This window comes from Mus musculus, chromosome X (assembly GCF_000001635.26).
Source record: "Mus musculus strain C57BL/6J chromosome X, GRCm38.p6 C57BL/6J".
Taxonomy (NCBI): domain Eukaryota; kingdom Metazoa; phylum Chordata; class Mammalia; order Rodentia; family Muridae; genus Mus; species Mus musculus.
In genome coordinates, this window is record NC_000086.7 from 99,302,965 (window position 1) to 99,328,679 (window position 25,715).

The 25,715-nt window shown below is 45.1% G+C and overlaps 1 long non-coding RNA gene across 1 annotated transcript in view; it reads left to right on the forward strand.

Annotated features, from left to right (window-relative positions):
• The window catches only part of Gm39528, a 32,625-nt gene extending 14,746 nt beyond the window's left edge, over positions 1-17,879 (forward strand). Inside the window, exon 3 of the long non-coding RNA XR_878181.2 lies at positions 17,743-17,879. This is a non-coding gene — a long non-coding RNA (predicted gene, 39528). The remainder of the gene's footprint in view (positions 1-17,742) is intronic.
• Positions 17,880-25,715: the final 7,836 nt, after the last annotated feature.

The window sequence follows — 25,715 nt, forward strand, 5'->3', positions numbered from 1 at the left end:
CTTCAGTTTTGTTCTTCAGTAATATATTGGCCACTGTAGATTTTTGCCTCTCTATATATCTTAAGATAAATTTGGCTATATAAAATGGTTTGCCTGGATTTTAATAAAATCTTGGGACTAGAGATCTAAAGCCTAGGAATGTAGCTCTGGCGTAGAGTGCTTGCCTAGCATGGGAGAGGTTAGATTTCTAATAATAATAAAAAAATGACTGTGTTAAATATGTAGGCTGAGTTGAGAAGCACTAATATCTTAGTAATATTGAGTCATCTGATTAATGAATACAAACTGTCTATGTCGTCTAGATATTAGATACATCTTTGATGTATTCGGTTTCATGTTTTTTTCCTCACGTAGATGTATGCCTGTTTTGTTAAACCTATCTCATTTTGACACAATTGAAAACATATTTCCAATTCTAATTGCTTATTTCTGCTATATGAGAAAGCAATTAACATTCGCATATTAGCAATGCATCCTGCAACCTTACTGTAGTTAACTCTTTCGGGGAGGGTTACCAATTCTTGGGTGACTTTTTGCACAAAAAGATGGTTCTCTGTGAATGAAGGAAGTTGATTTCTTTGTTGTCAACCTCTGTACTCTTTATTTCCTTTGAATGATGTGGCAACATTACCTGACACTGGTAGTGCAATGATCAAATAAGAATGTTGGTAGAGGACATTTTTTACTCTTTCCAGTCTTAGAGGGAGAAAAACTTTAGTTTCTCATTCTTACATATGATATGAACGATATCAAATTTAGTAAGATATGTTCATGTTCTCTATTCATCCGAGAAAGTCCCCTTCTATTCCTGGCTAATTAAAGGTGTTTGAATGGTGCATTTGGGCACATGCTCTTGTGTGTGCATATGCATGAGGAAGCCAGAGGTTAATGGCAGGTGTCCTCTTCAGTCATTTCCACCATAGTTTTTGAGATGCTGTCTCCCTCTGAACCTGGAGCTCACTGATTCATCTAGACTGACTGGCCAGTGAGCCTCGAGGCTCCCTCTGTCTCCAGCTCCCCAGCACCTGAGTCACAGGCATAAAACACTGTGGCCACTTTGCTTTCTCATGGGTGCTGGGGATTAAACTTGGCTATTTGTTCTTGTGTGGCAAACCCTTTGCCAAGAGAGCCATCTTTTCAGCCCCTTGTGGAAAGATTGTATGATGGACGAGTACAGATTTTAGTCAAGCATCAATCTTGCATCAATTGATGTAATCAATCATCCAATTTTTCTTTAACTTTTGTCTGAGGCAGGATCTCACTATGTAGTCCAGGCTGGCTTCATACTCCTGGTCCCCCTGCCTCAGCATCCTAGTGCTGGGATTCCGGGTGTCTGTTGTTGTACCCCTTCTTGCTGTGGTGTTACTATATGATTTAAAAGTTGGAACCAGCAATAAATATATGAAATAAATGCCAGTTGCTCATGATGGACAATTCCTTTAAAACATTATTGGATTCTATTTGCTGACATTTGCCAAGAATTTTTGCCATAGTGTCCTAGGAGATGTTAGTCTCCCTTTCTCATTACTTCTGCGATCCTCTGCTTTGGTGTCAGTGTAATACTAGCCACTCCAAATAAGTTAGCAAGTTTATCCTTTTTTTCTGTCTTAGAGAAAAGATTGGAAAGCAGCAGTATCATTTCTTCCATAACTGTTTGTGATGAATTAAAAATTTTGGTTTTATTTGTAATAGATATATGTCTACTCTGATTATCTAAGTCTTACTGAATGAGTTTTGGTATTTTATAATTTTCAAGAAATTTGTCCTTTTCATCTATTTTATTAAAAGCAATCATTGTTCCTAGTATTTCTTTTCCTTTTGTCCTCTTTTTCTGTTTGTTTGTTTTAAGGTAGAGCTTCACTATGTAGCCCAGGCTGGCCTGAAACTCATCATGCCCCCACCCTCACCGTCCAAGTGCTGGGGCTACAGGACTGTATCACCACACACAGCTTGACATATCTTTATTATAATATCCAAGGGGTCAGTGGGGAGCGCCTCTTTCATTTCTTATATATGGAATTTATGTCTTCTTTCTTATTTCTTGTTAGCTTGGCTAGAGATTTATTAATTTTATTGATCTTCTCAAAGATCCAGGCTTTGGATTTGTTAATTTTCTCTATTATTTGTTTTCTGCTCTCATTGATTTCTACCTTGATTTCATTATCTTTTTATTCTTCTTTGTTTAGGCTTAAATAACTTTCCTATTTCCTAGTGTACTAAGGTAGAAACTTTGATGATAGATTACAGATTTTTTTCCCTTTTTAACAATAAGTGCTTAATCCTATAAATATCCCTCTATGGGTTTCACTGTATCTCACACTTTTTAAGTTATGATTTTCTTTTCATTCAGCTGAAAACACTTTTAAATTTCCCTTGAGACTTCTTTAATCTATAATTGTTGTTTGGAAATGTGTTGCTTAAGGTCCAAATATATAAGGATTGTCTGTGGATTGTTATCTTCGTAGATGCAGTCAAAGCTGACTTCCCACTAGTTCTAATGAAGTCTGTTTCTTTTCTATCTCTTATGTAGGAAACACCACCACCTACCAATAATGATTTAGATCTTACTCTTCAATATTTAGACATGAGGACTTCTATTTCACACTAAATTCCATTGAGTGGCATCTCCAGTACTCATCTTCATTCTCAAAAGAGAATGGCCCTGGTGAGCACTTTGGTCTTATTCTTGAGTTTGGGGAAGACTGCATCTAATAATTAGCTACCAAGTGTGGTGTTTGCTATGTTTCTGGTTTCTTCCAGTAATCCTAAGAGTTTCGTTTTAATGAGAAATAAGTATCCAATTTGTGTGTTTGAGTAATCTACTAAAATGATGGCTTAAGTAGGTTTTAGTGACAATACAGTGAACGACCTGATAGGTTTTTCTAATGTCGAGCCCAATGACATTTCTTAAGAACAAGGAGTAGGTAACGTCCATTCTCAATTTTCTCCATGATATAAGGTATCTCATGAGTAAGTTAATAGTATTTGCATGATAATATAGGATGAATCTAGAACACAAAGCCTAGAAGAGTGCAAGTAGAGAAGTATAAACTGGTTTTAGAAATTGTTACATTTTTTTTTCCATTTTTTATTAGGTATTTAACTCATTTACATTTCCAATGCTATACCAAAAGTCCCCCATATCCACCCACCCCCACTCCCCTGCCCACCCACTCCCCCTTTTTGGCCCTGGTATTCCCCTGTACTGGGGCATATAAAGTTTGCAAGTCCAATGGGCCTCTCTTTCCAGTGATGGCCGACTAGGCCATCTTTTGATATATATGCAGCTAGAGTCAAGAGCTCCGGGGTACTGGTTAGCTCATAATGTTGTTCCACCTATAGGGTTGCAGATCCTTACATTTTTACAGATTAGTTCCTTATGGTTGTGATTCTGCTAGCATGCTATCACATCCCATTGCTATTTATTTATGGTGTTTTCATTGACCTGATTAGCTTGTAATATTCCTTATGCAGCCTTCTGTTGTCTGCCATGAGGGCTTCTAACTGTGAGTTAGAAAACTGCCTCTCTTTTTCTATACTTACAAACAACCCCTGCCCATTGCTTATATTTGCATTGGTTTGATATTGTTGTATAGCAAATTATCCCAACTTCTAGTAGTTTAAAACAACAGAGAATTGCAATGTACCTCAGTAGAAGGTGTTTAACTAGCACATGTAAGGCCCTGGGTTCAGCTGGGCAGTGGTGGTGCACGCCTTTAATCCTCTTGGGAGGCAGAAGCAGGTGGATTTTTGAGTTGGAGGCCCGCCTGGTCTACAGAGTGAGTTCCAGGACAGCCAGGGGTACCCAGAGAAACCCTGTCTCAGACCCCCCCAAAAGGCCCTGGGTTCAATCCCCAGTATTGCAAGAAAACACAAAAATAACCAAAATAGCCAAGATCTCATAGGTTTGTTCGTTGTTTGATTTCTGGTTTTTAGTGACAGAGTATGACTATGTATCATAGGCTAGCCTTGAACTCACTATGGGGCCCAGACATAATGTCAATTTCTAGAGTGAAGAAAGTAGGCATGACTTGGCAGGCAGTTCTGACTCAGCGTCTCTCATAGGTGTAGTCTAGGTTTGGGTGGGGCTGCTGACATGAGTTCAAGTTGAGGTAGACCCACCTCTGTGTATACCCTGTGGCTGTTAGCATGGTGCGTTGCTCCCGTGCTTCCGCATTGAGGGTCTCCGCTTCTAACTGGATACTAGCCAGAGGACACTCAGTAACCCAACTCCATTTGGGCCATTCCGTAGGTCAACTCAGGATACAAAGCAGCTTGCTTAACCAGCACCAGCACAGGAAAACCATAGTGGCATTCTTTTTGCAGCATAATCTTGAAAGGGACATACCACCACTTTTGTTCTTTCTAGAAACAAGGCACACAGAAAAGTCCACACACAATAGTATAAGATGAACAGAAATAAGAGCTGGAGATAACTGTGAGCTATTTTAGAGGCTATATCTACAATTCTTTTTAAAATTAATGTACTTATTTATTCACTCTATATGTTGATCCCAGCTCCTCCCCCCTCCCCCGTCACACAGCCCCTCCATCCATATCCATCTTTCCTTCTCCTCTGAAAAGGGGAAAGCCTCCTTCCATGGTATCATCACTCCACCCTGGCACATCAAGTCACTGCAAAACTAGGTGCGTCCTCTCTCACTGAGGCCAGACAAGGTGGCCTAGGTAGGGAACCAGATTCCACAGACAGGCAACAGAGTCAGGGTAAGTCCTCCACTCCAGTTCTTGGAAAACCCACATGAAGAATAAGCTGCATCTCTGCTTCATATATGTGGGAGCCTTAGGTCCAGCCCATGTATGTTCTTTGGTTGGTGGGTTCAGTCTCTGGAAGCCCCCAAGTGTCCAGGCCAGTTAACTCTGTTGGTCTTCTAGTGGAGTTGGAGTTCCTATCCCCTCCTGGTCCCTCAATCTTTCCCCCAATTTTTCCACAAGATCCCAGAGCTCTATCCAATGTTTGGCTGTGGATGTCTGCATCTGTCTCAGTCAGCTGCTGGGTGGAGCCTCTCAGAAGACAGCCATGCTAGGCTCCTGTCTGCAAGCATAACAGAGTATCATTAATAGTGTCAGAGACTAGTACTTGTCCATGGAATGGGTCTCAAATTGGGCTAGTTATTGATTGTCCACTTCCTCAGTCTCTGCTCCATCACCCATCCCTGCATTTCTTGTAGACAGAATAAATTTTGGGTTGAAAGTTTTGTGGGTGGATTAGTGTACCTATCGCTCGGCTGGGGTTCCTGCCTGACTACAAGGAGATGGCCTCTTCAGGTTCTATATCCCCAATGTAGTAAGTCACAGCTAAGGTCACTCCCATTGATTCTTGTATGCCTCCCCTATCCCAGGCCTCCCTCCCCACCTGCCAGCCAATTTCCATTCACTCTCCTGGACCTCTCTTCTTGTCTCTTCCCATACTTGATCCTGGTCACCCTCTCCCCCTGTTCTTTTCCCCATCCCCTCTCCCTCTGAGTTCCCTCCCATCTTCTACCTCCAATGACTACTTTATTTCCACTTCTGTGTGAGATTTGAGCATCCTTGCTTAGCCCTTCCTTGTTATTTAACTTCCTGGGGTCTGTGGGTTGTATCATGGGTATTCTGTACTTTGTGGCTAATATCCACTTATAAGTAAGTACATACTATGCATGTCTTTTGAGTCTGGGTTACCTCACTCAGGATGATATTTTCTAGCTTCATCCATTTGCCTGCAAAATTCATGATATCCTTGTTTTTAATAGCTGGGTAGTATCACATTGTATAAATGAACTTCATTTTCTTTATCCATTCTTCAATTGAGGGACATCTGGGTTGTTTCCAGTTTCTGACTATTATGAATGGTGTTTCTATGAGTACTATATGTCCCTGTGATATAGTGGGGCATCTTTTGGTATATTCCCAGGAATGATGTTGCTGGATCTTGAGGTAGAACTATTGCCAATATTCCGAGGAACTGCCAGACTGATTTCCAGAGTGGTTGTACCAGTTTGAAATCCCACCAGCAATGGAGGAGTGTTCCCCTTTCTCTACATCTTCGCCAGCACCTGCTGTTGCTTGAGTTTTTGATCTTAGCCATTCTGATTGGTTTAAGGTGGAATCTCAGGGTCATTTTGATTTGCATTTCCCTGATGACTAAGGACTTTGAACATTTCTTTAAGTGCTTCTCGGCCATTTGAGATTTCTCTGTTGTGAATTCTCTGCTTAGCTCTGTACCCCAATTTTTAATTGGGTCATTTGGGTTGCTGGTGTCTAACTCTTTGAGTTCTTATATATTTTGGATATTAGCCATCTGTCAGATGTAGGATTGGTGAAGATCTTTTCCCATTCTGTAGGCTGCCATTTCCTTTGCCTTACAGAAGCTTTTCAGTTTCATGAGGTACCATTTATCTTACTGCTTGAGCCATTGGTGTTCTGTTTAGGAATTTGTCTCCTGTACAAATGAGTTCAAGGTTGTTCCCTACTTTCACTTCTATTAGGCTTAGCATATCTAGTTTTATGTTGAGTTTTTTTTTAATCTACTTGGCCTTGAGTTTTGTGCAGAGTGGTAAGTATGAATCTATTTGCATTCTTTACATACAGACATCCAGTTAGACCAACACCATTTGTTGAAGATACTCTCTTTTCTCCATTGTATGGTTTGGCTTCTTTGTTAAAAATTAGTTGTGCATACTTCTGTGGGTTTATTTCTAGGTCTTCAATCTGATTCCATTGATCCACCTGTCTTTTTCTATACCAGTACCATGCAGTTTTTATTGCTTCTGCTCTGTGGTACAGCTTGAAATAGGGAGTGGTGATACATCCAGAAGTCCTTTTATTGTATTGTTTTAACTATCTTGGGGTTTTTGTTTCCATATGAAGCTGAAAATTGTTCTTTCAAGGCCTATAAAGAATTGTGTTAGAATTTTGATGGGAATTGCATTGAATCTGTAGGTCGTTTTTTAGTAAGATGAACATATTTACTATGTTAATTCTACTGATCCATGAGCATGGGAGATCTTTCCATCTGATATCTTCTTCAATTTCTTTCTTCAGAGACTTAAAGTTCTTGTCATACATATCTTTCACATGCTTGGTTAGAGTTACAAAAAGATATTTTGTATTATTTGTGCCTATTTTGAAGGGTGTTGTTTCCTTGATTTCTTTCTCTTTTGTATAAAGGAGGGATACTGTTTTTGTTTTCTAATTAGTTTAGTATCCAGCCACTTTGCTGCAGGTGTTTATCACCTGTAGGAGTTCTTTGGTAGATTTTTTTTGGTGGGGGGAGTCACTTATATATACTATCATATCATCTGCAAATAGTGATATTTTGACTTCTTCCTTCACAATTTCTATCTCCTTTAGTTGTCTAATTTCTCTAGCTAGAAATTCAAGTACTGTATTGAATAGATAGGGAGAGAGTGGACAGCTTTACTTTGTCCCTGATTTTAGTGGAATTGCTTTAAGTTTCTCTCCATTTAATTTGATGTTGGCTATTGGCTTGATGAATATTGCCTTTATTGTGATTAGGTATGTGTCTTGTATCCCTGATTGCTCTGGACTTTTAACATGAAAGGGTGTTGGATTTTTGTCAAAGGCTCTTTTGGGATCTGGTGAGAAGGTCATGTGATTTTTTTTCTTTCAGTTTGTTTATATGATGGATTACATTGATGAGATTTTCGTATATTGAACCATCCCTGCATCCCTGGAATGAAGCCTAGTTGATCATGGTAGATGATGCTTTTGATGTGTTCTTGACTTTAGTTTGTGAGTATTTCATTGAAGATTTTTGCATCAATGTTCATAAGGGAAACTGGTCTGAAATTCTCTTTCTCTATTGAGTTTTTGTGTGGTTTAGGTATCAGGGTGACTAGCCTCATAAAATGAGTTTGGCAAAGGCCCTTCTGTTTCTATTTTGTGGAATAGTTTGAGGAGTATTAGGATTGGTTCTTCTTTTAAAATCTGGTAGAAATCTGTGCTAAACCCACCTGGCCCTGGGTTCTTTGCTTAGGAGACTTTTAATGACTGCTTTGATTTCCTTAGGGGTTGTACCACAATTCTTAATGGTAGATCTTTGACAAAGCTTCTAATTCCTCTTTTGGACTTCTTTAATTATTTTATTCTAAAATTATTTGTTACTACTACTACTACTACTACTACTACTACTACTACTACTATTGTTTGTGAATGATGCAGGGGAAGATATTCATATGCCACAGCTCAAATGTGGAGGCCAGAGGTGCTGGATAGCACTCAGGTGGCCGGATTTGTATGGCAAGCACTCTACCTGCTGAATTATCTCTTGACCCTGTTCTTATTTTTTAATGAGTACATTGAATGCTGTGCATTCTCTGAGAACATTAGCAAAATCCCATTTTTTTAATATGTGGAGAGATGATTGCTTTTGAACTTTTAGTAGTTCATAATTTTCTTTTTTTTCCCTCTTTTATCCAGATTAACATTGTATGTGTCTGTGTGTCTGTGTGTGTGTGTGTGTCTGTGTGTGTGTGTGTGTGTGTGTGTGTGTGTGTGTAAGGCAAGAATAATTAAAGAAGAGGTCATGGATTTGAAGGGCTGCACAGAGCAGTTGGATGAGTGAGTTGGATGAGTGGAAATGATATAAATATACTATTCATGTGTGAAATTCTCAAAAAAATTTAAAAGTGCAGTTTTTGCTTTATTTCTGGAGGCATCAATTTCAAACCACATTTTGTTAATATATTGTCATTTTATTTTGCCTATGGTTATCTTGTGGCTCTCTATATTTGTTATCTTGAAATCCTCTTTCCTTCAGGACTAAACTAAAAGCCTCCCTCTCATGTGTTAAGTAAGTGATTTATATATCCGGCCCTCATTTTAAATTATTTTTAGGTGTTTGTTTGTTTGTTTGTTTTTTAGACAGAACCTCTATTTGGCCTGAAGAGCTACTGTGCATACAGGCTGGCCTCATGGAGGCCTCCCTGTGTCAGCCTTCTAAGTGCTTGAGTTAAAGCTGTACATTATGGGGCAGGACAGATGAATGCTTATTCCTCTTACAGAGGTCCCAGGTTTGATTTTCAGAACTCACATGGTGGCGCACAACTTTCAGTAACACCAATTCCAAGAGTTCTGATCCTGTCTTCCAGTCTTTATGGGTACCAGGCACAGACATGGTACACATACAGGTAAAACATTCATACACATAAATAAATGAGTAAATCTGAAAAAAAAATGTGCCACCACAACTGACTCTTAGGCTCCTTTTTACCTTCCATTTTGAAACAAGGGCTCTCTCACTAAGTTGCCCCAACTGGCTTTGAACTTCCAAACCTCCTGCAATAGCTGGGATTATAGATTGTGTGCTACCAGGCCCAGTTAGGAATTTTTAAAAATTTCTATTGTGGATTGATGCATTATAAATTTTTCTAAGTATTTGGTGTGTATTTGAAAACTATGTGCCTTTTCTGTTCACAAAAACACACATATGTTCAATCTTACTAATTGTATCATTTCAATCCTGGTGTTCTTATTTAGTTAGGAAGTTATTATAGGAAACTGGCACATGATGTGCTAATTTCTGGGGCAGGCATGTTTTTACACCGCTGTTATAAATTTGCTGATCTCTATGTTAAACCTATGCTGTAAAGGCTTGTTGCAAGTAGATCTTTGGTGTGGCATATACATATATCAATTAAAGGTTCCTATCCTTCTTGGTGTTTTTGCTTTGAGTTTTGTTTTGTCTGGCATTAATATTGCTACATCTGCTTTCTCTTTGTTGGCACTTGAGTATATTTTCTCAATTCTTTTATTTTCAATCTTTCTGTGTTATTTTGTTTTACATATGTGTCTTGTAAATGGCACACAGCCATCTTGGCTTTTGACCTAATCTAAGAGTCTTTGTCTTTTAATGGGGCAATTAAACATTCACATTTATTGCGATTGCTTATGCGCTTGGACTAATTCTGGCCATCTCCTTTTGCATGTTTAAATTTAGACTGCTTTCTTATTGTTTTCCTTCCATTCCTGGTGCTTTCCTTTGTTATATGGACAAAATTTTCTTTGTTTCATTTAATTTCCAGTAATCTGTGAAAAGTATACTTCTTATTTTGGAGCCTTAAGGGGTTATTCATACAGCCTTTATGGATTCTCTACCAATATTTAGTATTAATCTGCATGTTTTTTCTCTCTCCAAATGAGACAAGAACTCTAGCATGCCTTTCCCTCTGCTCTGGCCAGTGCCAGCACCCTGGTCATGCTTAGAATTGATACATTGTCTTAGAGATGAACTCATTTTCTTTGCTTGTTCCTTCTGATCTCCTACATCCTGTTTTAAGTCACCTTGGTTCTCAGTGTCACATATCTATTATCTGTAGAGCAGAGGAAATTTGTAACTGATACATTGCTGAGTGTTTGAATGTCTGAAAAAATGTTTTTTCAAATTCACACTTTCCATTTTCTTTGCATTAGTGGCCAAGTATATTTCACAATGGTAAAAATTAAAGATATAGTATCTATAATTCTCAAAGGCTTGGGGTCTAGGGATGATACGTTTTATGTGTAGTTAGCCAACCATTTTACTTTCACACTATGGGCAAGGCTAGGGAGTCTCCGTGCTATTATCCCTTTCTTTGCTTCCAGCTCCCCATTGAAACATCGATGAAACTACCTACAATTAGTGGATCATCTCAGTATTCATCAGTTATCAGGGTGAAGTTCGAGATTGCTTCTCTAATTCTCTTTCATCCACGAAGCCATATGATTTGGGAGTGAGCTAGCATCTGGGAGGCAGATTTGGCCTTGTGGTAGGAAGACAGCCATCAAACTCATGGCTGGCTGCAAGTTCCCAGGACTCCGGGATATACTACAATACTAATTCCACTGTATTTCCAACAAGCGCTCCATGGTAATCTTGCTCCTGCTGTTCTAGTGATTTAAGGTAGAAAGAGTAAACTTGAAAACAACCGCAGCGATGACACAGTCTTCAGCAAACCACAGCCCAAGGGCTGCCAGCTAGGACTGCACAAAGGTCATGACTTTTACAGTTCCAAGGAACTTCCTTCTCATCATGCACCATGAATGCCCTTCAAGAGTCACAAATGTACACAGCCATAAGCCCATGCACTGTGTACTGCAGGCAAGACTGCAGACAATGTTCTCACTAAGGGCATGGCTACTGTAGGCACTCATTCAGTCATCACGTTCTTCCTAGGCCTCCACTGGACATCACCCTATCATCCCTACCAGATGTAACACTCAATGATAGGAAAGCTCTAATCCTTCTTACATGAGGAGAACTCTTTCAGTTGTAAATGGAAGCGGTTCGCTTCAAACTGTTCTAAAAAAAAAAAGGCTTGGATTAGATTAGTTCACCTAAGTGAAAAGTAGTCAGGTGCTACATAGTGATGTTTCAGCCAGCGACATATATGCCACGGTTGGCCATATGTCTTAGTGGCATCATAACCATCTTAGTTTGTGGGAGTAAGCGCTGATCAGGTTTATGTCTTCTACCTGTTCTCTTGCTAATGACTCTTTCCTTATATATCTATATTTTCTTTTTTCATGGGAGTCAGATTTACTGGAGAGTGAACCAAAGGCTTTACATGTATTGTTGTTGTTTTGGTTTTGGGTTTGGTTTGGTATTTTGTTCATTGGCCTATTGGTTTTCTTTTTCTTTTTTCCTCTTTCTTTCTTTCTTTCTTTCTTTCTTTCTTTCTTTCTTTCTTTCTTTCTTCCGCTCTCAGACAAGTTTGACCTGGAACTTACTATGTAGCTAAGAGTGACATTGAACCCCTGCTCTTTCCCCCTCCCAGGAGTTGAGGTTACAGGCAAGCACAACCATACCTGGTTCGTGTGGTACTGAGAATCAGCTCCATGGTTTCTGTTTCTTTCATGTTAGGTAAGCACTCTAACAAGTAAGCCACATCTCCAGGCCAATTACTTTTTTTTTTAACTTCTTAGTGTGACATAGGGTCTCACGAAGTCACCCAGGCTGGCTTAACTCATTCTGTAGCCCAGACTGGACTGGAACCTGTAATCCTTCAGCTTCAGTCTCCTGTGCAGATGAAATGACAGACCTGAATCACCTGCCCTTGCTATTATGATTTCATTAGATTTCCTAATGAGAGTTTCTATTGGTTCGGCCAGGGTCACATGACTACACAAATCAATCAGTTTTACAACTGAAACAGAATATCCTTCTGGCAAAGGTTGAGTCGTCTATCAGCCTGTGGCGCTGACTGACATGGACTCACAGGTAGGGAGAGGTGATTTTCTGAGAAATTTTCAGTGTCTGCTATAAAAAAAACCAAGTTGCATAGCATGCACAAAGCTCTGAGTTCAAATCCCTATGTTGTAAATGAACAAATAAATAGAATGGATGTAACTTTAATTTTTTTTCAAATCCTATTTTTAACGATGGTTCTTAAACACTTTAACCTCCCTTGGAGCCCACCACCCACCAGAGGTAGTGGAAAAGAAAGGATACGGGTGGGGGGGTAGGGGGGGAGAGGTTGCAAGGGGGGGGGAGTGGATGTGTTTGAAAAGGTTCTTTGGAGCAACTCCCATCTGCATTGTCTGGAAATCAGCAGTTCAGTTCACAGGTTGGCAGAGGCAGCTCAATCCACTCGCAAACACCTCATGGATATACCAGGAGTCCAGTTCAGTAAAGTCAGGATAGCAACAGAGGTGACACAATTTAGCAGAGACAGCCAGGCCTCAGCCTTGGCTCCAGTCAGCAAATGGATATTGAACAAATTAAAAAACACTGCTGTCAGGAAAAGGCTTTGGGTTTATGGCTTTTTTTTTAAAGATAGGGTCTTATTAAGTTTCTTGGGCTGCATCAAACTTATGGTAAGCCTCCTGCCTCAGCCTCCCAAGTGCTTAGACCATAGGTATCTGCCACCATCCTCAACTTTTTATATGCTGATCATGGTAAGCAATTCCACGTGACTGCGACAGGCTTGTTAGGGGAAGTGCTTTTCAGTTCTTGTCTCAGTATTGGAGCTGCTATAAGACACCTCTAATGGCAATTTGCTATTTTTAGGGTCAAGAGGGGCCCCAGGTCCGACAGGGCTACTGAAGAGTGCTGTGGGGAAAGAAAAGGAAGAAACAAAAACAGCCAGGTGTCCCTGTGGAGCAGACACCAGGACACAAGGGTCATCCTAGCTCTGCCACTTACTTGCTGAGAGACCATTCTTCTCTGGGCCTCAGTTTTCCCGTGTGTAAGCTGAGATGATTGCACTCACCGAATGGTCTAACAACCTACTTAAAGTGGAAGCTTTTGTTCCATTCTTTGGGAAGGAGGGAGGGAAGGGAGAGAGGGAGGCAGAATCAGGAGGCTGAGCTGGAGTCACCCCCCTCCATCTGGAACCATGTGGAATTTCTGCAGTAGAGCCATTTAACCTGACTTTAATTTGAGTTGAAACGTCTGATATTTCTGATAGTAATAACATGCCCTAGATGGGGCAGGGGACACAAGGCCTCCTGAAAAGCACACCAGAAGGCCCTCTCTGTTCATGCTCTGAAGCACGGCCTCTGGCAGGCAGGGATCCCAGCACTGAGGTCCAGAGAACGGGTGTTCCTGAGAAGCTAGGTCAGAGGGATCCACCTCAGCCTGGCAGGCGGCCATACTAGCGGCATGGTGGCTTTCTGTGCTTCCTCCTGTCAGCCTGCCCCATCCTGCTTTGCTAGGCCTGTTGGCTAGCTTTGGCCTGGGCCAAAAGCCCAGAATGACATGAAGTGTCACCTGAGATGGCAGGCACCAGTCCTGGCAGGGAAGAGAGGCTTGTGGTGGGACAACTGCTAAGGTGGCCACTGCTGGGTGTGAAGGATCCTCCTTTCACATCATCCTCCCTGAACTGAGTCCCTCCTTCTACACAGGCTCCTCCTCCTCAGTGGGAGGTCCCATCAGCTGCCACCCAGCCTCTCCTGGTCTGACACAGATGTTTCATCTTAACCCTCCCTGTGTCACAAAGTAAGCCCTAGCCCAGATAAGTGTGGGGGAGTAGGGTCACTCATTCATTGGAGGACACAGCAAAGACTTCTCTTCCTAATAGTTCAAACACTGTGTATTAGGCAATGAATGTGGAAGTCCTGCCTAGAGTCTAATTTTGTCCCTTTATACTGTATTTATTCTGAGCTTGAGATAGCAAACTACTGGCCCCCATTTACTATATAAATAGTACTTGGAGTCACTATTGATGCCTTTCTCCAGTTTCCCACCTCCAGTCTCCTTTCTTGCCTTAATGATTTTTTTGGTGACAAGGCGATGAATGGGCACCTGAGAGCCCATGCTAACCTCTGAGCCCAGAACAGGCAGCCCTCCAATTACCCATAGCACTCATGTAAGGAGAGGCAGGACTGGGGAGAGTGCTTTCTTTCCCTTTTTAAACACACACACACACACACACACACACACACACACACACATGTATATTTAAGCAAGGAAACAGATTTCACTTTCAATCTTCTTTCTAAGAGATTGTTATAAACAAAAGCAGGTCTGGAGCAGGAGGAGGAGGGGAAGAGAGGAAAATGATTTGGGAGATTAAGGAGGCGGCCACGACAGCGTCCCCCTTTTAAACCTCAATAAGGTTGTTTTTCTTGGTCGTTTTTTTCCTCCTTCCCTCTCCAGCCAGCGTTACTTAAAAGGAACATTATGTTATCACAAATCAGATTTCCAAACATCATCTCCAGGTCACTGTGAACAGTTCAGCAATTTGACTGCAGATTCCTGGAGGAGTCCCCTTTAACCTCCAACTCACCAGAGAGCTGCCCCCTGCACAGTGTTGTGCTATGGACCAGTATCATGCCACTGGCTACCCCTGTGTCCCAAGGGGTAGCCGGGGCTCCCACTGCCTGATGCGGGGTATCCCTGGCTCTGTGGAGTGGGGGCTGGACCCTGGTGGGGTAATAATGTGGGTTTCATTTTTCCTCTGCCATAAACTTGGGGCTTATCGGTGCCACGGAGCTGCCAGGGGAGATTAAAGTCACGGCTGGCGCCCTAGTTCCAATGCACCGTGAGAGACCACAAGTATTCCAGCTGGTGCGGTGGGGCCTGGTGAATGAGGGTGAGACTGGGGGTGTGGGCCAGCCAAGGCCCTTCTGGAACGGAGATCCTCCCCATAGTGTGTTGTATCTGGTCAACCCTAAAGCCATCCTTCGCCTTCTTCTTATCTACTCTGTCTTCTGAGGACAGGTTGGGAGGGAATGGATAGAGGAAAAAGACGCCAGTCAAGCTGTGAGGTGTTGAAGCTGTAGAGACCTGAGTAGGAACTGCAGTAAGGAGGATTTGGGATAGAAACAAAGGAATTCCAAAGTGAAGATTCAGGATCTGTGGAGTAAGTCTCTTCCCCGAGAATGGAGGCGAAGCATTGAACCGTAAGGAGTCGGTGAGCTTGGCAGCAAACCAAAGGGAAACAGCTGAGTGACAGCAATTGGGATTGGGGTTTCTGCATGTTCCATGTGTCCTCGGCTGCCATGGAATGGAACCAAGCAGAAAGGTTACATTCCAGGTCCTTGAGCCAAAACATTCTCTCTAGGATCCTATTGCCATTAACATTCTCCAACTTCCCGATAGCCCTGGGACGCAAGAATTGGGACATCCATTTTATATCACAGATGGAAAACCAGAAGCACAAAGAGGTACTATCTGGTCAGACAACTCGAGAAATGAGTTGAGGAGTCAGAGCTAGACCTCAGTTCTCCTTCCTTTCTTTGACTCTTGTCGCTGTGGTGTGGTCCTTTGCAGGGCATCCCTTGCTCTGGTGACTTTTTTAAAAAAGCAAGTGACAAAACAGACCCAGGAGTGGACTCTTGGCGCTGAATGGGGTGGACATGTAGAGTAGTGCAGAAGGCGAAAGAATTGCCTGAGCAATATGGAATGCAAGGCAGGGCTCGCAGGCAAGGCTGAGAGAAGCCAGGGCTTTGCACAGGGTGAGAAAACACTGGTCCTGAAGCCGGACTGGAACTCACATCTGTTGTCCTTCACAACCTGGCCTCTTTCTGCCAACCTATGAGGCTGCAGGCACGGTCTGAGCACCCTCTAGGGTTAGGGTTTAAGGTACCCAGCCAAAGTCTCCAGAGGACCGTCTGCTTTGGCCTTAGAACCTATAGACTCCATACCTAGAGGACCTTCTGACGCTCCAGCTTCAGAATGTGGACCCAGAGCTCTCGGTAGTTCATAGATGGAAAGGTAGTGAGCTGGGTCTATAGGTCTGAGTCACCGGCCCTCCCCATCCCCAGGCTCCCCCTTCCTCTTAGATTCCCTATCTCCCCTCCAGATCACTCCCAAGAAAAAGAAGGCTTTACTCCTCCTGCTATATTATCCCACACTCCTCCAGAAGTGTTGCAAAGTGACCACAGTGGCCTTGAGTAGACTCGTACTCAGCCCACCCCCATGAGAGGGCTGCCTAGCCACCCTCATCTCTCAGCCATTTGCGCTGAGTATGCAGAGGCCGCTCCCTTGCTTGCTTTATTTATCTTGGCCCAAGGACCACGAAGCCGGATCTGAGGGGAGGATGGAGAGGCCATTTTCAATATTTCCTCCCGGCCTCTCCATGCCCTTGAGTTGCCCCTTAGTACCCAGGAGGAGAGGGCAGAGGTCTATGGTCTGAAAACAATGGTTTGAAGCTGGGAGTGGGGGAGGAAGGAAGGAGACGATGGAGGGAAAGGGGGTGGGGGTGGGTGGGTTCTGAACCTACAAGCCCTGACAGGGACTTGCAGGTGATGCACTTTCTCTCTCCAGGTGGGGCTGCAACCCCCCCCAACTATTCCCACCATGGCTCAGCTTCAAACACGCAGGGGTACTCAGCACCCCAGCCCCCACAGGGCCACACAGAACTGCCTGCCTTGGAAAGCCACTGGAGTCTTCTCTTTGAGCCAGTAGGAAGGGGAGCCTTGTGGAGAGGCCAGGGGATCTGGGAATCTCCAGGCCCCTCTTGCCTGAGTAGCGCTGTCCCACCACAGGACTCCCTGGCCACCCCCTATTCATCTTGTTTGCTCTGCTGGAATCCTTGTCTCCAGTTATGTCCCTCACCACGCCCTGTGCTGTTTTACAGCCAAGCCACACGCGTGGAACCGCTTTCTTCTGCATCTTCAGCTGGGCTTGCCTGTCCCAAGGGCTCAGGGACGTCACTATGCTGACTCCCCTCTAATCGGTCTCTAGCACTCCTATGCTCAGGTGCATCCAGCTGCACAGAGACCTGGAGGTGGCAGTGGGGTGGCCATCTCTCTAGGCCTTGTGTACATGAAGCAGGGGAGAAGGCATTTTCTTCTGGCAGAGATCTGCAGTGACCCAAGTGGCTGAGGATAGGCAGCCTTGGTTCTAAGTATGCGTGGGTGACAAAAGGAGTCTGGCTCTATTCCTGCTTGGAGGGGTGGGGGTGGGGGTGGGGGATTTGTCAAATCAATTGTGGTAGCTTGAATGTATCCCATTCCCCTCAATCCACAGAATCCATGCATGGGTCCCAATGCGGCAGTATGAGGAGACAAAGCCTAAAGGGTGGTGTTTCGGCCATGAGCACAGAATTATCATGAGTAGCTTAATAGTGTCTCCTCAGAGTGAGAGTAAGTTTTTGAGTAAGTTACAAGAGTGGGCACATACAAAGCAAGGTGTCTCCTTTTCTCAATGTTGGACATGTGCCCACCTGTTCTACTTCCAAAACAGCACAAAGATCTTCCCCAGTACAACGCTCTTAGACTTCCCAGATGCTAGAACCATGAACCGAAAGAAACTTCTTTTCTTTATAAAAAGATTCAGTCTTGGGTGATCTATTACAGCAACAGAAAGCGGAATAAGACATCTACAAAAGAGGTCATACCACTGATGCCAGCATCAATAAGACCATTACATGGGCTGGAGAGATGGCTCAGCGGTTAAGAGTGCCAACTGCTCTTCTGAAGGTCGTGAGTTCAAATCCCAGCAACCACATGATGGCTCACAATCATCCGTAATGAGATCTGACGCCCTCTTCTGGGGTGTCTGAAGACAGCTACAGCGAGAGAGCGGAGCCAGAGTGAGAAGAAAAAGTCTGAAGACAGCTACTGTGTACTTACATATAATAAATAAATAAATCTTAAAAAAAAGACCATTACACTTTCTTATAGCAAGTATTACCCTAATCACCACACACAAACTCACTATTTTTATCATTACTGAGGCTATGAGAGGCTGTTACTATACGTAAGCATCTTTACAGGTGACGAAACTATCTCCAAAAGTTATTTGAACCACTGTAAGAACCAAGTGTTAGGACAGGGACCCAGTGGCTGAGGATGTCCTCAGGCAGAACAATTATGGGAGGGAACTGGGTCCTCTAGTGATCAGCTGCAATAAAAGCTGAGCTGATCAGGTCTCAGTGAGGTATGGGAGAAGCAATTGTCAGTCAGGAGACTAATCTACTCCGTTCTGGGCTGGAGATGATGGAGACCGTAGAGAGCTATCGGGACACAGTAGAGACAGCAAGCTGACACTTGGACCAAAATAGCAGACATAAGGAAAAATGTAGCGCTTACCGAGAAAATGGTGGTGCCATTTCTGATGCCAGAAGGGTGGAGAGGGGCACCTGGCAGCAGTCTAAAGGACCTGGAGGGCAGTCAGCGAACCTCTGGCTTTAGAGACCACAGAGAGCTCACAGGCCTCTGGGCAGTGTGTCCCATGCACTGAGATGACAAAAGAGGATGCTGGAAAGAATGTCAAGCCTTCAGTAACAGATTGATGGGTAGCACATGACACCATAGGCACAGGGAGCCCCGTTCAGGGCTGTTGAGCAGGACAGGGTGGTTGGTATTGTGCTTTGTGTTTGAGGAAAGTCGCTATGCTTGTATAGGAGGGGACAGGAGGCCAGAGAAGAGATAGTGGGGTAAGCAGGAGGTGACATTCGAGAGATAAGTTGTAGCCTTGAAGCAGGCTGATTCAGACCTCGCTGCCACTGAGTATGAGACCACCTGGGGTGGAGCCTTCCGTCTTAGATGGCTCTATTGTTCTGTCACCAGCCTCTGCTCTTCTCCAAGACACTGCTACCTGCTGAAAGGCCCTTGAGATATTCCAGAGACAGCATCCAGCAGATCACCTACAGGCTGGCAACAGGCACCAAGAATGGATTGGTGGGGGATGGGCCTCCCCCCCTTTATAAGCACAGACTCTTAGTAAACTTGGGGGCCTTGAACAGAAACATGTCTTGGCCTCCATTATTTCTCTTGCTATTTCCTTCCATACAGCTCCGACCTCTCACTCAGGAACTCAGTTAGTGTGGCCGCAGGCGGCTTACAATAAGTAATGGCAGAGATGGCAGCCACTGAGGAGCGGGAGTGGGCTAACCAGGCCTGGTAGCCCAAGCCTGCAATCTCAGATGCCCCAGAGGCTGATGGACAAAGAGTGCCCTGGGTTCCTGACCAGCTAGAATGCATAGTGAATTCCAGCTGAGCCTGCGCTATAAATGGGACCCTTCCTCTAAACCAGACACAAATAAGGTCTGCGGATGTAGTTTAGTAAATGCAGAGATTTGGGTATGATCCCCCCAATACTACAACAGAAATAAGTAAATACATACCAGAGTGAGATTAGGCAAGCCAGAGTCACAGTTATAGGAATGAGCCAGTCATGAGGAAGGGTAGGATGGCCTGTGGCTTCCTCCCTGCTTGTTTGCTTCCCTTGGGGGTCCTGGTCATAGGCCTTTTGTTTCAGGATAGAAAAAAAAAAAAAACACTTCCAAAGGCAGCCCCTCCTTCTTACCACAGGTTATAAATCTCCAAAGCCAGACACCAACACACACCTGTCACAGACCTGGGCTCCACAGCTGGGCCACTAGGGTAAGGGACTGGCGCTTCCCAATGGCGGGAGGGTTTCCAGGCTGTTTCCAAAGAAATTCCCAGCTGGTGAAACACCAGGAAGGAGGAGGAGAAGCACACGCATCCCTGAGCAGGGCCCAGAATTTCAGGGATGCAGACCCCAAAGAAGAGAGCTGGGGCCAGATGGAGGGAGGGGGCTCGCGAAAGGAGTGTGGGCTGCCTGGGGAGTCAGACAGGGAAGGAATGTATGGGGAGACAGGGGGATGGCTGAGCCAGGAAGAAGGAGTGGAAGCCTCCGGGAGCCAACTGTTTCAGGCCTGAAGCCTGTGCTAAGGAATATCCATCTGCAGGGACAAAGCTCACCCGAGTCACGGAAGATGTACAGGTGCCATTGGCTTTTAGACATTGGGTGGTAATGCGCAGCAGGCCCTTGTACACAAAGAGATGGCATCAAGCTGAAAAGACCCACCTGTGTCCAAACACATCCCAAGACTGTTGAGAAAGCAGGAAGCTCAGAGAGGGATAGCAACTGCTCGCAGGTGCACAGCAGTAGCAGAGTCTTTAACACCTGCGGTAGGCAGGGCTTTCTGGTTCAAAGCTCTTCGTCCTGAAGAGAAGACATGCCAGGAAAGACAAAGAAAGACCTTGAGAGTCATCTCTCCCTACTTGGAGAGGTCTTTTCTTCTCAGATTTGTAGGGGGCAGAGACTACTAAGGACTGGCTGCAACGGCAGTCATTTCCAGGCCAATTAGATTTGGGTGATTGTTGGTGGTACTGAACTAGAACTTGGCAGGAGATAGAAAGCCAAGGGATAATTCTTGGTAGGAAGAATGAAAATGGTTGGGGCCAGTGTAGAAGCTGTGGAAAGTGGCTAGGTGCCTGGCTGAAGTCTGCCTTGCAGCTAAAAATGCCGGTGACCTAGAGAATAAGAGGGAAGATGGTAGGGTGGTGTGGGGAGGGGAGGGCAAGATGTCTATTAGCCCCGGGAAGCAAGGCGATACGTTCAGAGGGCAGCCATGAGAAACCTTGGGAGACCCGGTCTCCAGGAAGCATGGTCTGGTTTGAAGTCCAGATTTCTGCCTGCAGATCCCCCTCCAGATTGGCCCACCACACTTGGGAAATCCCCCTTAGAGCACAAGTGTGCAAGAAGAGGTAAGCTTTGAGTTGGGTTGGATTGGCACTTGTGAAGGGTTCTGTCCTCTATGTCATTGACAGGGCCACAGACAAGGCTCAGTTCCCCCAGCCTCGCTCAGACTGTCAGCACATAGATAAGACCCTGGCACATACCGGGCATGTGTTCTCCCTCTTGTATACATGGAGGCTTCTCATAGTCCAGAAAACAAGCAATGGTCCTAGCTGCAGCTGTATGGCACCAGTGAGCCTCTGGAGCACTCTCATGTAGAAACCCAAGGGCTGGTCCTATGCCACGTTTCATCGGCCTCTTAACTGACCTGCTACCTGGGATGCCATATCTGCGATCCATGCCACACTGGCAGGGAGCAAAAGGCACTTGTGAATGGTCTCAAAAGCAGCTCCAGCTAGAGTCTCCCCTCCTGCCAATGGCTCCTGCCCACAGGTTGTGTTCTTGACTCCTGCACTAAGCTCTGTGATTTAGCCCATAATCACTGTCATGGCTACCCAGACCTTCATGAGACCCTCTCTATTTAGTCATGGATTGGACTCCAGGCCCAAGTCTTGAATTTTGTCACTGGCTGGAGAGGTGTCCCTTGCACATTCTCCCTTCTCTGCTTAAGTCCCCACTCTGGAATACCCCAATGCATCCAACAGGCCCGTGGCAGCTTGTTGACAGGGAAGAGAGCTGGTAAAGTTGGTATGTCCTCTTCTTTGGACCTGGTATACTCAGAGAAAGTAGTCCTGGGAGCTAAGAGCTGTTTCCTGCCATTGGCTCATGTGCAGAGTAGCAAAGCTTAGGCGAGATTTTTTGGGGGGGAGGAGGGGCTGGTCAGTAAGGGAGCAGAGAGGGAGGGAACAAGCCACAGAACCTCCTGCCAAGCAAAGAAAGGGCCTCTTCTAGCCCTGACACTGTATTTCCAAGCTGTCAACCCTAGCCCAAGGTTATACTCCTAGTTAGAAGCAACCACAAGGCTGGCCAGGCATCCTGCTTTGAAGACGTGGCTGGATTTTTTTTGGAAGAGATAACAATGTGGCCTTTGTCCTCCCTTCCTCCTCTCATTCTCTTCTCTTTGCTCACTTATTCTTTATGTGGTCATTTTCTGGCCCGCCTCCAAAGCAGAGCAGGGGTTGGAGGCCACCAAGCTAGACCAAAGAGATCGTTGGGACAAACCTGTCCCCTCTTATGAGCTGGTTCCCCAACTAGGGCTCGGGAGTAAGGCCTGGGCTTTAGATAGGGTGCCCCGTCTGCTCCTCCCTAGAGGAAGGGGAAATGCTGAACTACTTGCACATCCTGGGGAGCTGTGAGAGAAATGAAGTGGAGCTAGATGCCACCCTGTGCCCTTGGAGGGGCATATGCTCATAGGCAGGCAAGCAGCACACTGACTTCCAGGAGCCAGAAGTCAGTGGTGCTCTAGGTCACTAGGCAGACACAAGTTGAGCCAAGGGAATTTCAGTGGCAGCATCAACAAGTTGGGTTCTTCCCAGGGATTCTGAGCCTTAGAAAGTCTTCCAGAACCTGGGAACCCCATTCCATACTTTACCTAAGCTTCTAGCCAAATATTTCTGGGCTTACAAAGTCCTCTGAAGGTCATCTTAACCACCACTGCCACCTCCACCCCAGCCTCCAGGCTTGAGGACTTTCCCACGTGAGTGCCTGGGCTCCAGCGCCTTCTTGCTCCCGTGTTTGTTGCCCACCACAGAAGGAAGGGCGTTTCACAATGAGTGAGACAGCATGGCCTCTGGGGTCCAGGGCCCCTCTCCTGGCAAGGATTACTTGAGGCGCAGGCCTTTCAGGCTCTCTGGACTGGCCCTGCCTTTCTGGCAGCAAGCCTGCATCTCCATTTCTAAGAGAAGCCTTGCTGGCTGGCCTCAGGAGCAATCTGAGTCCTTGCCCAGGGCCTCTGAGAGCAGCGGAGTAAAGCACTCCCAATCAGCCTTTGGCCGCCTCGCTTCCTGCAGGTGGGAAAATCATCCTATTTATCCCCAAATGGATTTGTCTACTCAAACAACAAACAGACGCAGAGACACACATGGAGTCATGGACATATGTGGAAAAGACAAGCTGGAGATAGATACACATGCGGTCGCTCTCTTTCCCCTTCCCTTTCTGCCTTTCTCCATCCCCATGACTGTCTCCCTGTCTCTGTCCTCTCTCTCTCTCTCTCTCTCTCTCTCTCTCTCTCTCCACCACCCCCTCCCTTTTTCGGCTCATTCTCTTACCCTTTCCCAAGGCCCCCTCTTGCTTCCATTACAGCATTTATCAAAGTGGCCTGACCTCATGTTGTAAAAATATACAGCATGGAACAAAATCCACCTTAAACTCTCTTCTAAATATATTAAAATAATAGGAATTCTCATCTGCCTGATTGAATTTGCTGCTCAATATTAGAAGCATGCCAGGCCCTTCTGGATCCAGTCTAGAGCTGGGAGGGGCTGGGATTCCCTGCCTGACTCCTCTCTCGGAGCCAACACTGCCGCTTCCTTGATGGGCGGGGCCGGGGGAGGGAGTGGGAGCTGCGCTCCAGCCAAAAGACCTTGGGCAGCCACCTCCACCAGCAGCCAGCACAGCCCACTGAGCAAGTGCAGACAAGCTCCAGGCTCCTCTGGCCTGCAGCTGGGAGCCTCTGCCCTGGTCCTAGGGCCAGCAGAACTCACAACGGCCCTGTGCCTATTCCTAGGCGCTCTCTCCACACTCACTGTTCTGTCCCCAGGGATGAGAAGAAGCTGGTCTCTGTGGACTTGAGATTTGCAGTCAAAGTTTGAGGAAACCTTCGACAAATTTACTCCTTTGTTCATTCGTTCATTTAACCTGTATTATTAAACACCTTACTATGAGCCAGCACTAACCTAAGGACAGGGAATACAGAAAAAAGAAAGAAAAAAAAACCCTTCAAAACCTGCCTTCATGCAGTTGTTATTGTAGTGGAATAAGCAAAGCCCACTGCCAGCCAGCGACAGAAGGTGAGCACGGCCCTACGTCCTCTTTGCCCTCTAAACTTTCCACTCCTTATGAACAGCAATGGGGAGTCTTTACTCTACCATAGACTCTGCTTTTCAGAACTACCACCAAGGCCTTGAGCACGACTTGCTCAGGACACACATATAAAGCTACTGGCTCACTGGGGGCCATGGTATGTGAGCAGAGCAGGGCGGGGTGTCTACTGGGAGATTTCTACTCATTTAGGACCACAACTTGGAGGCTGGCTTTGTGAGCAGCAAGTTGTTTCCCAGTAGACATCATGTAGTATCAAAGGGCACTGGCTCGGTTAATAGCGGCCCCTGAGGTTACAAAAGGGAACCATTACTGGTTATAAGTGGGACAAGCCGGAGATGGTGGTACACTTCTAACGTCACCGTTTAGGACTAGAGAGTCCCTTCCTCAAAACAAACAACAAAACTTGCCATTGTGGTAAATGACTATCATTGCCCATTTTACAGATAAGGGAAACAAGGCACAGTCAGATTAGCTAATTGTCCCATCCTTCACTGAAGTCTGGCTGCAGTCAGTTGTCAGCCACAAAGCTGTTCTACCTCCGGATGGACTTCCCTGTTAGAGTTTTCTTAACTGCTTGCCTGGGCCCACAGCACTCGGCTGAGAGTACCAACTCAGCCTACTGCTCCTAAAATACTTCTCATCATTGTTCTAGAACTTACCTGGAATAGGTAAGAATAGTTAGTTGAAGAACAGAATAGTAGAATAGTTAGTTGCTCCTGGACTCTCTGGGTCTCTGGCCATACATATAACTGTAACTTTATTTTTTCAAAATCTATTTTTAATGATGGTTCTTAAACACTTTAACCTCCTTTATAGCCCACCACCCACCAGATGTCGTAGAAAAGAAAGGATACAGGGGAAGTGGACCTGTTTAGAAAGGTCCTTTGGTACAAGTCCTGTCTGTGTTGTCTGGAAATCGGCTGTTCAGTTCATAGGTCAGCAGCAGCAGCAGCAGCAGCTCGATCCACTCGCAAACCCTTCATGGACACACCAGCAGTCCAGTTTGGTAGAGCCACGATAGCAAACAGGAATCAGCAGTGGTGGCACCACCCAGCAGAGTCAGCCAGGCTTCAGCCAGCTAGACAGGAGTCAGCAGGAGGGGGCCACAGGAATGCAAGAAGTTCTTGGCTGTGTCTTTCTCAGGTAAGCAAAGACCAGCAAAGACGCAAGACCTATAAGCATTGCACAGCTAGCTCTATTAAGCAAGCCCAGCTCAGCCTCCATCACTGTCTGTCCAGTCCTAGTCATACTCCCTGCAAACATCACCTGTCCTCTGTGGGTCTTGCCTCAGCACACATGTCTGTCTCAGCTGACATCACTCAGCGAATCAGCCTAAGTCTGTGGAAGTGGCAGAAAACTGCAGCACACCACCAGAAGTTTTGTGTGTGTGTGTGTGTGTGTGTGTGTGTGTGTGTGTGTGTGTGTGTGCCTTTCTCTCTATAGAGTCCTGACAAATGGAGCTCAACCACACAATGTAAGGCAGACCAATCCTTGTGTGTCATTCGTGAAGAGTCCTTGTTCACGTGTCCTTTCCCGTGCTTGCTTTAGCACAACATCCTTTCTCCTGTGTCAGTCAGCTTCAGTGAAACGTTCCTTCACATGTCTGCCTCAGCAAAACACCATCCACCACTTTCCAAAGAACCCTTACGCTTCCACTTCACATAACATCCCACTCAGTTCTTGGCTTTATTTCTTGTGGAACAGGAGTGGCATATAAGGGGCAGGAGGTATTAGGGATGGCTGAGAAGGGTACTCTTTCAGAAAAGGAGGCCAACTGTGTCTGAGAGGGAGAAAGGAGTAAAGGACACCGGGCTTGCCCTTGTCCCTGTACTAC